Consider the following 6,000-nt stretch of genomic DNA (forward strand, 5'->3'; position numbering starts at 1 on the left):
AAGAAGAGAGGTCTAAAATCAATAATCGAAGCTTTTGCCTTAGGAAACTAAAAAAATAATGGATCAAATAACCCCAAAGTAAGCAAGTAGTAATAATAATAAAAATCAGAGCAGAAATAAATGAAATTCAAAACTGGAATAAAGACATAAATTAATGAAACCAAAAGCTGATTCTTTAAAAAGATCAATAAAATTTATAAAATTTCTAGCCAGGTTAACTAAGAAAAAGAGAGAAAGAGGATGAAAATTACCAATATCATAAATAAAAAGGGGCTCTCATCACTGATCCCATGTTATCAAAAGGATAATCATTAAATACTATGAACAACTCTGTGCCCACAAATTTGATAATCTAGATGAAATGGACCAATTCATTGAAAGACACAATCTGCCAAAACTAACACAAGAGGAAATAGACAATTTGAATAGGTCTATACCTATTAATGAAATTGAATCAATAATGAATAACCTTCCAAAGCAGAAGGGACTAGCCTCAGATGAGTTCACTGGTGAATTCTACCATATGTTTAAGGAAAAGAAATCATACTAATTATCTACAATCTCTTCCAGGAGATAAAACCAGAGAAAACACTTCCAAACTCATTATATTAGGCCAAATACCAAAACCAAAAATATTACAAGAAAAAAAAATGGCAGACCAGTATCTCACATGAACATAGATGCAAAAATCCTCAACAAAATATTAGCAAATCAAATCCAACAATATATGAAAAAAAATTATCCTCCATGACCAGTGTAGTGGGATTTACTCCAGGTATGCAAATCTGGTTCAATATTTAAAAATCAGTTAATGTGACTGAGCATGGTGGCTCATGCCTGTAATCCCAGCACCTTAGGGGGCCGAGGTGGGGGGACCGCGTGAGCCCAGGAGTTTGAGACCAGTCTGGGCAACATAGCCAGACCTTGTCACTACTTTTTTTTAAAATTAAAAAAAAAAAAATCAAATAATGCAATTCATTATATAACAGGCTAAAGAAGAAAATCAGATGATCACATCAATAGATGCAGAAAAGGCATTTGACAAAAACCAACATGCATTCATGATTAAAAACTTTTGGCAAACTAGGAAGAGAAGGGAATTTCATCTACTTGATAAAAAAAAATCTGCAAAAACCCTACAGTTAATATCATATTTAATGATGAGAAACTGGAAGTTTTTCCACTAAGATAAGGAACAAACCAAGGATGTACCCTCTCACCCACTGTATTGGTGAAACAATAGACAAATAAATCAATGATATAGAATAGATAATCAAGAAATAGGCCCACATAATTATATTCAAGTGATCTTTACAAATGAACAATGGTAATACAATGGAGCAAAGACAGTCTTTTCAGCAAATGGTGCTGGAACAACTGGACATTTATATGCAAAAATAAATGAATCATAGACCTTAACTCTTCACAATAAATTAACTCAAAGTGCATCATAGACTTAACTATAAAATGAAAAACTATATAACGTTCAGAAGATAACATAGGAGGAAATGTAGATGACATTGGGTATGGCAATGACTTTTTAGATACAAGACCAGGGACATGATCTATGAAAGAAAGAATTGGTATGCTGAACTTCATTAGAATTAAAAATGTCTGCTCTGTGATAGACACTATCAAGAGAGTGAGAAGACACAGACTACAGAAAATATTTGCAGAAGACATACTTTATAAAGCACTGTTATCCAAAATATACAAAGAACACTTAAAATTTAACAATAAGAAAAGGGACGACCAATCAAAAATGAGCAAAAGATGCAATTGATACCTCGCCAAAGAAGATGGCAAATAAGCATGTAAAATGATGACCAACATCATATGTTATTAGACAATTGCAAATTAACGCAACAATGAGGTATCACTATACACCTACTAGAATGGCTAAAATCTAAAACACTGAGAACACAAAATGCTGGCAAGGATGTGGAGTAACAAAAACTCTCATTCAGTGCTAATGGGCATGCAAATGGAAGAGCCACTTTGGAGAAATTGGCAGTTTCTTACAAAACTGAACATACTCTTACCATATGATCTAGCAATCACACTCTTTGGTATTTACCCAAAAGAGCTCAAAACGTATATCCACACAAAAACCTGCACATGAATGTTTACATGGTTTTGTCTACAATTGCCAAAACTTGAGGGAAAAAAAACCAAGATATTATTCAGTAGGTGAATAGATAAATAAATGGTGGTCCTTGTAGATAATTAAATATTTAAATATTACTTGGTGGTAAAAACAAATGAGTTCTCAAACCACGAAAAGATTTGGAGTACCCCTAAATGCATGTAACAAAGTGAAAGAAGCCAATCTGAAAAGGCTACATACCGGCTGTCCGTGGTGGCTCACGCCTGTAATCCTAGCACTTTGGGAGGCTCAGATGGGCGGATCACGAGGTCAGGAGATCGAGACCATCCTGGCTAACACGGTGAAATCCCGTCTCTACAAAAAATTAACCGGGCGTGGTCGTGGGCGCCTGTAGTCCCAGCTACTCGGGAGGCTGAAGCAGGAGAACAGCATGAACCCGGGAGGCGGAGCTTGCAGTGAGCTGAGATCTCGCCACTGCACTCCAGTCTGGGGGACAGAGGGAGACTCCATCCCCCCGCAAAAAAAAAAAAAAAAAGAGGCTACATACTGTATGATTCCAGATATATGATGTTGTGGAAAAGGCAGAACTATAGATAAAGGATTTAGTGGTTGCCAAGGGTGGAGGAAGGGAGAGATGAATACATGAAGCATAGAGGACTTTTAGGGCAGTAAAACCACTCTGTATGATACTATAATAGTGAATACATGTTATTATACATTTGCCGAAACCCATAGAATGTACAACATCAAGAATAAACCCTAATGTAAATGATGGACTTTGGTGATAATGATGTGTCAATGTAGGTTCATCGATTGTAACAAATGTTCCACTTTGATACAGGATTTTGATATTAGGAGAGGCTGTGCATATGTAGGGACAGAGGTATATGGGATATCTCTATACCTTCTGCTCAATTCTGTTTAGAACCTAAAACTGTTTCTAAAAAATAAAGTCTATTTTTCGAAAGTCTCAGTCAAAAAAGAAAACTACAGAATGATCAAGTAGGGTTGATCCCAAGAATACAAGGATGGGTCAATATCAGAAAAATGTATCCATGTAATTTATCACATTAGAACTGAAAGAGAGAAAAAAAAAAGGATGTGTTTTTACCAGATGTAAAAAAAAAAAAAAAAAAATGTTAAAAAAACTTTAATAAATGTATTTCAAAAAAATAAAAACTCTGAAAACTATGAATAAAAGAAAACTTTCTAGCATTTTAAAGACTTTCTACCAAAAACATGCAGCATACATGATCTCAAGAAAANAAAAAAAAAAAAAAAAAAAAGTTAATAAAACTTTAATAAATGTATTTCATAAAAATAAAAACTCTGAAAACTATGAATAAAAGAAAACTTTCTAGCATTTTAAAGACTTTCTACCAAAAACATGCAGCATACATGATCTCAAGAAAACGATATAGGCATGTTCTCTTGAAAACTTGCAATAAGATAGGAACCAAAAAAGGAAATAAGGAATTTAATTCAAAGATTGTAAAGAGGATATGTTTTAAGTGTGTTGCTAATAAAATTATTTACATGAAACATTCAGCAAGGGTAGCAGACAAATTATTAGTTTAGTAGGTTTGCCAGAATAACGCACACAGATTAGCAGTAGAAAAAGTAGTGGAAAATAAAATGCCATTTAAAGAGCAAACCAAAAGTATTGGCCAGGTGTGGTGGCTCATACCTGTAATCCCAGCACTTTGGGAGCCAAGGTGGATGGATCACTTGAGGTCGGGAGTTCAAGACCAGCCTGGCCAACATGGTGAAACCCCATCTCTACTGAAAATACAAACAATTAGCCAGGCATGGTGGCACACGCTTGTAATCCCAGCTACTCGGGAGGCTGAGGCAGGAGAATCGCTTGAACCCCAGAGGCAGAGGTTGCAGTGAGCCAAGATTGCACCACTGCATGCCAACCTAGGCAACAGAGGGAGACTCTGTCTCAAAATAAATAAATAAACAAAATAAAGAAGAGCAAAAAGGAAAGGACTTCACTGACTAAATAGTCAGACATTACAAAGCCTGGTAACATGAACACTATTTTCTGGTAAAGTGGTCAACCCAGACACAGACCCATGATTATGTGAAACTTGGTATATGACAGGGATGAGATGCCAAATGTGATGACATAGGGAAAAATTGACTCACCAGGTGGAAAAGTAGTAAAATTTATTCTCCCCCATAAAAAAAAACCCTTTTGTTGGATTTGAATTTAAAAACCTAAATGTGAAAGGTAAAACAAAACCAATAGGAGAAAATGTAGTTGAGTATCTTCATGACCCTAGAATAGAAGGATTTCATAAATAAGATGTAAAGTACACAAGCCATGGATAAATTTACCAAGATCAAAGTAGCTATATATATGTCATTAAGTTATCAGAGAGTTGACAGGCTAGGGTAAGATACTGTTGAAAACTGGTAAGTTAAGATTAAAATCTAGAATACAAAAAGCTGTCTGCAAATCAGAGAGAATGCAGGAAACCCAATGGAAATGAGTGAAGTATATGAATTGGCAGTTCACAGAAGAGAAAGTCAAATAACTAGTAATATATGAAAAGAAACTCAGCTTCATAAGAAATCAGAAAAATGGCGGGGTGCGACGGCCCACACCTGTAATCCCAGCACTTTGGGAGCCCGAGGCAGGTGGATCACTTGAGGTCAGGAGTTTGAGACCAGCCTGGCCAATATGGTGAAACCCCATCTCTACTAAAAATACAAAATTAGTCGGGTGTGGTGGCACACGCCTGTAGTCCCAGCTACTCGGGAGGCTGAGACAGGAGAATTGCTTGAACCTGGGAGGCGGAGGCCACAGTGAGCTGAGATGGTGCCACTGCACTCCAGCCTGGGCAAGATAGAGCAAGACTCTATCTCAAAAAAAAAAAAAAAAATTCAGAAAAATGAAAATAAAACCACAATTAAATACTACGTTGTATATACCAGATTGATAAAAATTAGAAAATCAGAAAATATTGGTGGAGAAATGAGAGCTTTCATGCTTTTCTTGCTGGAATGTCAACTGGCTATTTTAGAGATAAATCTGGCAGTATTTTGTAAAACAATACGTGAATTTGCTCTATAATCAAGGAATTCTATGCATATATATCCAGAAACACAGAAACATTCTTGCACAGGCACACAAGAGAACATGCAAGAGAATATTCATTGCATCCTTGTTTGTGTTTGCAAACACTCCAAAAGAACTTCCTGCTTGTCACTCAAATATTGGACAAGTAAAGGGTTTAGGTAGCAGTCTGAAAAAATGAGTCGGATTTACATAACAGCAAGCAGGATGTTTATGTCACAGAAACATAATGTTGAGTGAAAAAAAGAAAAAGCATTAGATTTATCTCCCAATACATTTCATGAAAATTCAACACATATGCACGAAATAACACTAAATTTCAAGGATAGGAATTTGTCTAAATAAATATATGAAAGATGGATTAGAAAGATGCCTAATATATTCACAAAGATTAGGCACCTTTGAGGCTATAGAAATAGAAAAAGGAATGGAGCCAGGCATGTTGGCTCATGCCTGTAATCCAAGCACTTTGAGAGGTTGAGGCAGGAGGATCACTTGAGCCCAGGAGTTTGAGATCAGCCTGGCCAATGTAGCAAAACCTTGTCTCTCTCTAACAAAAAAAATAAAAAATTAGCTGTGTGTAGTGACATGCACTTGTGATCCCAGCTACTCAGAAGGCTAAGGTGGGAGGATCACTTGAATCTGGGAGGTCGAGGCTGCAGTGATCTGTGCTTATGCCACTGCACTCCAGCCTGGGTGACAGAGCAAGACCCTGTCTCAAGAAAAAAAAAAAAAGAAGAGAAAGAGAGAGAGAGAAAAAAGAAGGAAGGAAGGAAGGAAGGAAGGAAGGAAGGAAGGAAGGAAGGAA

At 36.3% G+C, this 6,000-nt stretch overlaps 1 protein-coding gene across 4 annotated transcripts in view; it reads left to right on the forward strand.

Annotated features, from left to right (window-relative positions):
* The window catches only part of IL12RB2 (interleukin 12 receptor subunit beta 2), a 91,969-nt gene that overhangs the window by 57,444 nt on the left and 28,525 nt on the right, over positions 1–6,000 (forward strand). The gene's annotated exons all lie outside the window — the stretch shown is intronic.

This window comes from Theropithecus gelada, chromosome 1 (assembly GCF_003255815.1).
Source record: "Theropithecus gelada isolate Dixy chromosome 1, Tgel_1.0, whole genome shotgun sequence".
NCBI classification, from domain to species: Eukaryota; Metazoa; Chordata; class Mammalia; order Primates; family Cercopithecidae; genus Theropithecus; species Theropithecus gelada.